The sequence below is a fragment of the Eumetopias jubatus genome, unplaced genomic scaffold (genome assembly GCF_037043125.1).
Source record: "Eumetopias jubatus isolate StellerSeaLion01/CBP00866 unplaced genomic scaffold, mEumJub1_p1.0 scaffold_10, whole genome shotgun sequence".
Taxonomy (NCBI): Eukaryota; Metazoa; Chordata; class Mammalia; order Carnivora; family Otariidae; genus Eumetopias; species Eumetopias jubatus.
This window is the reverse complement of record NW_028274816.1, coordinates 62,857,742-62,869,409: the sequence shown is the minus strand read 5'-3', so window position 1 is coordinate 62,869,409 and position 11,668 is coordinate 62,857,742.

The following is an 11,668-nucleotide window of genomic DNA, read 5'->3' as shown; positions in this document are numbered from 1 at the left end:
TTGTACAAATTTTTGGAAAGGCAACTTATCAATATCAGAATTTTCATTGGAAAAACTAAGATTTTCTTTCGCAGTTAACAAACAGTATATAAATTTACCTTCCTTCCATATCCCATTAAATGCATAAAACAATGGAAAAGATACCAAAGATCAGAAAGCAGGGTCATCAGTGGATGAAAAGAATTGAGCAAATAAAAGACAAAATGGAGGAAAGAGTTCATTCATGAAATGTAGCAGAGGCTGCTGTAACCTGAAATGTTTGAATGATAGGGATTTCAGTAATAGGAGCCACTCTGCCCAAATGCTGTGTACAGAGCATCCCTAGAGTTTAGGCTCCAAGCTGGTTTGTGTGTACAGGCTGGGGGTGGGAGGGATGGTAATAAGAAACAGTGACAAGACTGTTAAATGCTTTTCTATGTGGAAGCCAACAGCTTCCTCACTCCACACTCTAAGTAAACTGAATAGGATCCTTACTTCACACCATCCACAAAAAGGGAGTTCCAGTTGACTAAGATCCTAAATGTAAAACAAGTAAAAGTATTATAAGCAAATACAGTAGGATATATTTATTAATTGGTGTTGGACATACATTTCTAAAAAAGAAAATGTTCTTAAAATTTAGAACAGAAAGGAAGAAAATATTTGTAATATAATACAAAGGGAAAGATGTAAGAACACCTATAAATAAGCAAAAGACAACTAAGGAAGTATAAAAATGGACAAAATATGAGAATAGGCAAATTGCAGAAATACAGAAAATGAGTCCCGGCTCAACCTCACTAGTATTGAGATGCAAATTTAAATAATGTACCCCCCGAAAAAAGTGGCCAGGGCATGGAGCAGTAAGAATGCCTCACTGCCACTTTGGAGGCAGTGAAGTTTTTAAAATGTTCACTATAGTCCCTTTGGAGGGCAGTATGGTTAGTACATGAAACACTGGAAACAATCTAAAGTTCCATGGTGCATGACTAGAAATATTAGCAGCAGTTTGAAAGAATGCACCAGTGATACAGACATGGATGTATCTGACTAAAGGACACTGAAACAGCAAATTTTGTGGACTTGCACAGTATTATGTTTTTAAAATATTTCTAACACATTTAAATAAGTATGCAAATGTTTCAAAAAGGTTTTGGAGAGACACATGCCAACTGGTAAGTGTTCCTTCTAGGGAGGAGACTGGGATTGGATATTCTGGTTAATAGGAGACCTAGTGTTATCTGCAGTATTTGAAGTTCTAAGCAATAATGTAGTAATATAAGAAATTTAAACTATGAAGAAATGAACTTATGGAAACTTGGGTAGCTAGCATGAGAGTTGGTGGCTAAGTCAAAACCTTTTCAGGAATTTGGAGAATCTCTCTTTGACTTGCTAGTCCTTCCCATGCATACAAAGATCCCAGTAACCCTTCCTAATCAGGGAAACTGATCTACAGCTACCTGGGGTTAACAAGCCATATCATTTTTTTTTTAAAGATTTTATTTATTTGACAGAGACAGAGTGAGAGAGGGTACACAAGCAGGGGGAGTGGGAGATGGAGAAGGAGCCTGATGCTGGGCTCCATCCCAGGACCCTGGGATCATGACCCGAGCCGAAGGCAGACGCTTATCGACTGAGCCACCCAGGTGCCCCCATTTTTTTTAAGTAATTTCTACACCCAATGTGGGGCTCAAACAACACCAGGATCAAGAGTCACACACTCTATTGACTGAGCTCTACTGACTGATCCAGCCAGACGACCCAATCCGTATCATTCTTAAATGTTGGAACAGTTAAGGATCGTAACATAGGAAGAAAACTATCAGCTATTATAATAAGGACCAAGAGACAGCACTAAACCTAAAGTGGAGAAAGTTACATAATGACAGAAGAAAACTAAAAATTTATGTCAGATTTGAACAGGTAAATATGGAAAGCTATCAAAAAAGAAATAGAGGGGCACCTGGATGGCTCAACCGGATAAAGGTCTGCCTTCGGCTCAGGTCATGATCCTTCTGGGATCAAGCCCTAGGTCAGGCTCCCTGCTCAGCAGGGAGTCTGCTTCTCTCTCTGCCCCTCCCCCACTCATGCTCTCCCAAAGAAATAAAATCTTAAAAAAAAAATTAGGTAGTATTGTACACCTGAAACTAATATTTAAACACTGTTAACTATACTGAAATAAAAATGTTTAAAAATCACTTTTTTAAAGAAAAATATGTACAGAAAATAATCTTCTGTTTTCTAGAAAAAAAAAGTCAGAACTCCTAAGAATGAAAAAATGTTATTGCTGTAATAGACTTAATAGAAGTTTTATTTTTTTAAAAGATTTTATTTATTTGACAGAGAGAGACAGCGAGAGAGGGAGGGAACACAAGCAGGGGGAGTGGGAGAGGGAGAAGCAGGCCTCCTGCTGAACAGGGAGCCCGATGTGGGGCTCAATTCCAGGACTCTGGGTTCATAACCTGAGCTGAAGGCAGATGCTTAATAACTGAGCCACCAGGTGCCCCTTAATAGAAGTTTTAAAGAAAATTAAGGAAACTTTACAAATTCATAAATTAAAAGAAGAAACAAAAAGGACATAGAAGTTTAATTAATAGGAGTTTCAGAGAAGTTTACAGAGAAAATATAAGGGATATATCAAATAAATGAGAATCTTTCTAAACTCAAGAAAGTTATGAATATTCAGCTTCGAATAGCTCACTGAGTGTTGGGCAGGCTGAACTGGCAAAAACCACAATTACAACAGAAAAAAAGACATCCAGAAATATGCTTGTGAAATTTCAGAATACTGAAAGTGAAACCATCCTGAAAAGGCTTCAAAAAATGTGAATGTCTCCTAAAAAGAACATTCAAGATAGTGTTGGCCTTCCCTCCCGTTAGTAATATTAGATAACAAAACATAGAACAGCACCTTCCAAGTTGTGAGGTAAAATTACGTTGAATCTAAAAGTCTATACACAACAATAAAGCATGAGGCCAAACACTGATATTCTGTATATGCAGTTTGCTTCAGTTTACTTTCATTTACCCTTTATTAGGATATTAAAGGATCAGCTTTAGTAAAATCTGGATGGAAAAGGAAGGCGGCAGCAGGAAAGGCTTCAATAAACAATGGATCTAACCTGGGAAAGTGGTGTCGAGGATGACTAGCATTGCAGGTTGCTCTACAACAATCAGACCAAATTACTGGTAGGCTAAGAATTCAGGGACTCAGTGAAGAAAATCTTCAGAAAGACTGGAACAGGTTACGTTAATAAGTATGAAATCAGAGGATTTTAGCACTATGGTAAAGACGAGTTTTCCTTAGGAAAATGGAAAGAAAGGCAATTATTGGCTTTGGGAAAAACAGAGGAAACCATACCAGTTATCAGGTCTGAATATAAAACAAGCCCTGATGAAATGTGGTATGATTCATAAAATATAAAAAAATAAACTCCATTTGACTGATATTAGGAAGAGACTCCTTTAAGCACAGACTGGGATCATAACATTGGACCTATAGAAAAGAAATGTAATCACATATTGCTTGGCTCCAACTCTTCAGAGAATATTTACCTAATGATAATGATCAAATGCTATTTTATTTCCAATTTTATAATATATAGACAAGTCACTTATATATGTCACATATATACAAGTCACTGTCTCTGCATATATAAAAAAATATATATATATATACACACACACACACACATAGGCCCATATATATAAAAGGCAAATGTAGCTGCTAGATTGGATGGTGGGAGATTGATAGCAATAATGAGAGACTGAATACAAGGATAAGGGCCAATATTCTGATAGAGGGGATTCAAGAGATCTGTATAAATTTGATAGAATAAGAAATAAAGTTTAGTTATATTTCAAAGTAAAATAAACAGTAGAGTGAATATATAATTTACTTAGCAGGATGAGTTAAATTCTTATCTTTCCTAAGAAAGATTACTAAAGAGTCTATAGTTGATAAATGGAGAAACAGCAAACTGCCATAAAGATTCTGACCAAGGGGGTGCCTGGGTGGCTCAGTGGGTTAAGTGTCTGACTTCAGCTCAGGTCATGATCTCAGAGTCCTGGAATCAAGCCCTGCATCAGGCTCCCCACTTAGTGGGGAGTCTGCTTGTCCTTCTGCCCTTCCCCCTGCTCAGCTCAGGCTCTTTCTCTCAAATAAATAAAAAATCTAAAAAAAAAAAAAAAAGATTCTGATGAAAACCTAATTCCAATTAGCTCAGGAAAAAGTATTTATTAGTAGTACCTGTAACTGAAAGGGGTAATGTGTATTTGGTACAGCTTCAAGCAGGTACCCAGACTCATCAGAGATTAATTGCTCTGCTTTCAGTTGTTTCATAGCCTGGCAGATTTTTTTCTTGGTGAAAAAAATGTCATCTGATACTAGACTTAAAAGGTCCTTAGAGGTTTTAATCTCAAAAGGAAGGTGATCTTCTTTCTCTTAGCCTCCATGTCAGAGAGGAAAAATAGGATTTGCTCCAGTTTAGGCTATGTGCATACTCTGGACCAATCACTGGGTCCATGGTATGGGATACTCTGGCCAGTCTGGGTTAAGTGCATATGCCTCCAGAAGCAGGATTGTATCACTGGATTGAACAGTTCACAAAATTCCCATGGAATGGGGGCAGGGTGGACGGAGGTTGAGATTCAGTTCCCACAAAAAAAAAACTTGAACTGACATGAGGGCATTTATCGATTCACTAAATGTGTGACTATTCCTATGTTTTGCTGCAAAAAGAGTGTCTTTGATTAGGAGGTGCTGCCTCAGCCCCTGTAGCAAGGGTAAGTCAAATTGCCACAGGTGAAGTGGACTCAATTTAGCTAGCTTGCCAGTAATCCTAAAATGGCTGCATGCTAGACAAGGCAACCTCAACAGCAAGAGACTATGGCTTGGGTGACAAGTGGTTGAACCTCATCACCTGGACTATTCATGCCGAAAGACTTCAGGGGAGTTCCTTTTAAAACCCTCCAAAGGCGGCTTCCTTCACAGAAGGTGTCAGAGACAACCAACAGAAAGTGAAGCTGTTTATATAAAGGATCTACAAAGAGGATTGCCTTCAAGTGAAGAAACTTCATTTTTACCCCACCTTTCCTCTGTAAGTGGTACATACTGATGAGGAGGCAAATTCAAATGTACTTATGAGGAGCCTCTAAATGTATTTACTAATTTCTGAATTTAAAGAGGTGGAGGGGTGCCGGGGTGGCTCAGACAGTTAAGTGTCCAACTCTCGGTTTCAGCTCATGTCATGATCTCAGGTTTGTGGGATCGAGTTCCCCATTGGGCGTGGAGTCTGCTTGGGATTCTCTCTCCCTCTGCCCCTCCCCCTCTCTAAAAAATTAAAAATAAAAATAAAGCGGTGGAACCAAGATATATCTATCCATTTCTCCTTTCTGAAACCAAATTAAAGCAACAAGAATAAGAAAAACATAGGTGAGCCATCTTTGATGAAGTGAAGCGATATCTACAATTCTGAACCTCAAAATCCATAAGGAAATGCTGCTAAATGTGGTAAGAATCCTGAGAGGAAACTGATGCTGTACTGAAGAGTATAAAATTCCTCCAAAGCAGTGTCATATCTGGAAAGGCAAAAGAAAAGGCACTTTGAGGGGTGCCCGGGTGGCTCAGTCAGTTGAGTGTTTGGCTCTGCACTCAGCATAAAGTCGGCTTGAGATTCTCCCTCTCCCTCTGCTCCTCCCTGCCCCCATGGTCTCTCTCAAATAAATCTTAAAAACAAAAACAAAAACAAAAAACACCACACCACGGCACCCTGATTAGAACCACAGTGTTACTTCAAAAAGTCTGACTTTAGAAGCCTCCCTAAATTATTTACAGTTGCAGAGTGGCAGGGTGAGTAGATGAAGGGTCCAAGGAGGAAACACTTAGGTTTTGAAAAGGTAATCTATCAGATGACAGGAGAAAAACTGCCAATGATATGCAAGACGGCAAGGTAAAGGCTAAATCCTTACTATTCCAAGTGTGTGGGCTATGGACTGGCAGTATCAGCATCACTTGATCATTTGTCAAAATTCCCGAATATTGGGCCCTAATCCAGACCTACTGATTCAGAATCTGCTTCTCTTAAGATTCCCAAGTGATCTGAATACACAGTAACGTTTGAGAATCACTGGGCTAAAACAAATTTTCTGCCAGTCTGGAGCACTGCCCTTGGATAAATAGCTAGATCAAGAAGAGCTCTATTCATTCAAAAATGTAAAAGTCTAGCCTTTCAGAGACCCTATGGAATAATGTTAGACTAAGACTTAACAGGACTTCCTTCTATCAAAACTGAACAACAACAAAAAAGTGCCAGCACCAATGAAAGAGTAAAGTGATACGACCTCACATCACACACTAAAAGTTTAATACAGAAACAACGCCACACTAAAAGAACATGCCAGGATCTTTGGTACACTTTCTGCCCTCGGTAAGACTAGCAATAATGGGAGAAGAAATAAGTAGGAGAAATTTTGAAAAACTATACTAATATATCCCAATTTGGTGAGCAAGATATAGGCAGCACTGAAAAAAGTGCATAAAATTCGTCTAAGAATCCCTCATTCTAGAGAGATGGGAGTTTGAATAGAAAAGGCAAGTTAAAGACCTATTAGAATTTGCCTTTTTTTCAAAAGATGATTTTATTTATTTGACAGAAAGAGCAAGAGAGCACAAGCAGGGGGAGCAGCAGAGGGAGAGGGAGAAGCAGGCTCCCCGCTGAGCAGGGAGCCCGATGCCGGGCTCGATCCCAGGACCCTGCGATCATGACCTGAGCCGAAGGCAGATGCTTAACGACTAAGCCACCCAGGTGCCGCTTGCCTATCTTTTTGATCCAGGAACTTCTCCAAAAATATTGGTAAAGATTTTTTAAAGCACGTGTACAAGAATGTAAACTGCAACACTGTTTTTTGTTTAAACTCTACATCCACAGTGATCCCTGTTCTCCTTAAATGTGTATTTGAGATATGCACTTCTGGTGAAGATGTAGTTATGGGGGAATAGTTTATCCTCCCATCTGAAACAGTAAAAACTGGACAAAATATATGAAACCTTGGTGTCAAGACACTGGACATAAGGCAACGAGACTGAGATCCTTGAAAAATGGGAAACAAACGAGGGGAGTACTACAATTTACCCAAATAACTACATAGAGAGTGTCCAGGCTATCGTCTGAGTTTAGGACACGAATCTGGGCGTCAGGGACACTGAGGTGACTGGAGTTCCCAGGATGAAGTGCCTGAGAGCTCTTAGAGAAAAAAAAACCCCTTAGAAATCAGAATTTTTTATCTGGGTAAATACTAATTTTTACCTAAACACAGATCAGTGCATGCATGTGAGGAAATCACCTGAATTACCTGGGGAAAGAATGGATAGAATTACAAGGAGAAATGGACAAATCCAAAATTATAGTAAATCTGTCATAAGAACAAGTAGACAGAAAATCATAAAGGATACTGAAGACTTGAACTGCACTATCAGCCAACTTGACCTGACATTTTAAAAACCCTCCACCCAAGAATAGTATACAAATTATTTTCATATGCACCCAGAATAGTTACTGAAATAGACCATACTCCAGGTTTTGAAACATCTCAATAAACTTAAAAGGATTCAAGTCATACAAAATGTTTCCTAACCAGAAGGGATTAAATTAGAAACCAGTAAATGAAAGATACTTGGAAAATCTCCAAATGTTTGGACCTAAATGGTAACCCATGGGTCAAGAGAGAAATCAAAGGGAAAATAGGAAGTATTTTAAATTGAATAAAACTGAGAATACAGCGTGTCAAAATGTGTGGGATGCAACTAACAGTTCTTAGAAGGAAATGTAATAGTACTAAGTTACAAAATTTTGAAAGCTCCTAGTGACTTTAATTTCCACCTTAATTAGAAAATGAAGAGCAATGAAACACAAAGTTAGCATAAGAATGGAAATAATTACTAATAGGAATAAATGAGATAGGAAACAGAAAAATAAAAGCAGGTCAATAAAACCAATGTATCTTCATTCAGACTGCTGAAAAAAAAATACACAAGTTACCAATATCTGGAACGGCAAAGGTGACGTCACCACAAATTCTAGTTATGAAATGGATAAGAAAATGTTGTGAACTTTATGGAAATAATTTGACAACTTAGGTGAAATGAGAAAATTTCTTGAAAGAAACTACCAAGCTTTCTCAAGAAGAAACAGATAATCTGAACAGTTATTTTAAAAATGGAATTTGTAATTTAAGTCTCCCAAATATTTTCAGATATCTTAGTGTTATTGCTAGTTCTGCTACAGACAGAGAATGTACTTTATGTAACTGTTTAAAACTTAAAATTTGTATATAGTCGTGTGTACTTCATGTATACTCGAAAAGAATACATTGAAAGACAATGGTGAAATCCCCCATAGTGAATTGGTCTATTTGCCCTTTCTGTTCTTTTTTCACTTGTGTAATTTGTACCTCTGTAACTTGATACATATACACACACTTAGAATTGTTTACCTGGAAATTGATACCTTTGTTATATAAGGTTTCTCTTTAACCCTGATTACATTTGTTGTTCCAAAGTCAGCTTTATCTGATACTAATATAGTGATTCCAACTTTCTTTTTGTTAGTGTTTGCATGATCTATCTTTTCCCCACTAGCTAACTTTTAATTACTTATGCCTATATAAAGTGTGTTTCTGCTAGCATATACTTGGGTCCTGTTTCTCCAGTCTTACAATCTCTTGTCTTAACTGGTATGCTTAGACCATCTGCATTTTCTTTTAAGATTTTATTTGAGAGACAGAGAGAGATCACGAGCAGGGGGAGAGGCAGAGGGAGAAGCACACTCCCCGCTGAGCAGGGAGCCTGATGCAGGGCTCAATCCCATGACTCTGGGCTCATGACCTGAGCCGAAGGTAGACACTTAACCAACTGAGCAACCCAGGCACCCCTAGACATCTGTATTTGATGTAATTTAAAAATATATATATTTGTTTTAAAATCAATCCATCCTCTTAACCATTTTCTAATTGTTCTATTCTTTGGCTTTTGTTCTTTTTCTGCCTTCTATTGGGTTAACTGAGTATTTTTAAATTATTCTATTTTATTCTATTAAACTTTACCTCCTTAAAAAGTTTTAGTGATTAACCTGAAGTTAACAACATATATCTTTAATTAACCAGAATATATCATCTTGTGCCACTTAACAAGATCCTACACAACATATTCCCAGTTTCTCTCTCCCATCCTTTGCACTTGTCATGCATTTTACTTTTACATGCGTAAACACACAAAGCACATTACTGTTTTAAAATTATCTTTTAGACATTTACATAAGTGAAGAAAAGAAAAAGTATTTTACCTTCATTTATTCCATTTCTCTTCTTTCCTTTGTGTGTATCCAAGACTCTGTTATGGTTTCACATTCCTTCTGCTTCAAGAACTTCATTTATTTCAAATAGAGAGGTTTTATGGCAATGTATTGTTTTTGAGAAGGTCTTCATTCCTCTATCAATTTTGAAAGGTATTTCCATGAAGTTTCAGTAAAGACAGCTTTTTCCTTCTAGCACTTTACAAATGTCATTATTGTCCTCTAGTTTGCATTACTTCTAAGTCTACTGTAATTTTTTTTCCCCTAAGTCTGCTATAACTCTAATCATTGTTCCTCTGTAATTAAAAAAATCTTGGTATTCTCTGAGCTTTATATATCTATGTTCTGGTGCCATTCAGCCATTATTATATCTTCAAATATTTCTTCTGCTCCATTTTGTCTATTTCTTCTGGGATTCCAGTTATGCATGTGTTGGACCAGTAGACCTTTCCCTCCAACTCTTGGATGTTCTTTTTTGTCACCTCCCTGTACCCCTTGCTCCCCCCCCCCAATCTGTTATGGTTTGGGTGATTTTTACTAACCTATCTTCAACGTCACTTATTCTTTCCTTGACTCTATCAAGTATTATTGATGAGCCTGTTGAAGGCACTGTTTGTGTTGATTTCTAGCATTTCCATCATTCATCTCTCTGCTCAAATGACCCATGTAATTTGCCTGTTGTGCAACTTTATTAGAACTTTAACATATTATACTATAAATTGTCCAAAAGCTATGTAACTTCTGAGTAGTTTTGGATTCTTCTGTCACTTGGTGGGGGTGGGAAGTGTAGATTTTTCTTGTTCTGTATGCCTTGTAATTTTGCCCCACCTAGGAATCTTGTGTAGGACAGTAAAAACAGAGGTAAACAGATTTCCTGGAAATGGCCATGTCATTCCTTCTGTTAAGCCTTGTGGGGGGGGGCGGGGGGGATGTCATTAATACAGACAGGAATTGGACTAGGTTTAAGTTTGGTTGTTGCTGTGGTTACCCAGAGTTCAACAGTCTTCAAACATTACTAGTGATTCCTTAAAATGTGAGCCTGTTTTCCCAAGGGTTTATCTCAATGTCTGGGTCACCTTCAGGTTTAAGTGTTCCCTGTCGATTATGCCTCAGAGAACATCCGATATACTAAAACATTTTCATTAATTCATTTATTCACCCAATATTTAATAAGTGCTGACCACTTCCTGTGTGCCTGTCACTGTACTAAATACCAAAATCTGCAATTCCCTTAATACTCCACAACCCTCTGCCACTATTCTGTGTATCTGTACTTTCTCTCTTTGCCCTCAGTAGCCTTCCAACTTTTGTGTGCCTAGCCAACTTTAATGTCCTGTTCTTCCTTTAACATGGTCACTGTCTCCAAGTGATCCCTGTCCCCAAGTCTTCCATTCACCTTGGAGTTCACCATCCTCCTCTATTACCTGTGTACCTTAGATGTTTCCACATTTTAATATCCTGTATTCCCTTGTAAACTCTAAGTGTCTGTGGGGCGCCTGAGTGCCTCAGTCGGTTAAGCGGCTGCCTTCGGCTCAGGTCATGAGCCCAGAGTCCTGGGATCAAGCCCCAAGTCAGGCTCCCTGCTCAGCAGGACAGCCTGTTTCTTCCTCTCCCTCTGCCTACTTGTGCTCTCTGTCAAAAAATAAATAAAATCTTTAAAAAGAAAACCTAAATTAAACTGGGGTGCCTGGGTGGCTCAGTCATTAAGCATCTGCTTTTGGCTCAGGTCATAGTCCCAGGGTCTTGAGATCGAGCCCCGCATCAGGCTCCCTGCTTGGCAGGAGGCCTACTTCTCCCTCTCCCACTCCCCCTGCTTGTGTTCCCTCTCTGTGTTTCTCCTGTCAAATAAATAAATAAAATCTTAAACAAAACAAAACAAAAACTCTGTAAGCAAGGCAGTGTCTTATTAGTGTGCGTGTGTGTGTGCGTGTGTGTGTATATGGTTTGTGACCAATGATTAAAAAACAATCTCTATGGTAGATTGGCAGAGGAATTAAACAAAGGGAAGGTTATGGAAGGGGAGGGAGAATAGACATGCCTCTCCATGAGCCTTTCCTGTGTTATTTGCTCACCTATTTGCTCCAAGTGTCAGAAATATTTTATGCTGATTTTACAGAACTACTATGACAAGTGTAAATGAAAACTAGCTGTTCTGTTAACCTGTATGCATGCTTACCCTTCACAAATCTGGATGTTATTTTCCCAGTTGTGGTCACAGTTAGAGTGACCTAAAGCCATGTGGTCATGCATTTCAGTTACTGTAACAGAATATGGGTATTTTTAAAAAATGGCTTTTGCAGAAGAGTGCAACTGTATATAGCCCAGTAACAAACAAGAGC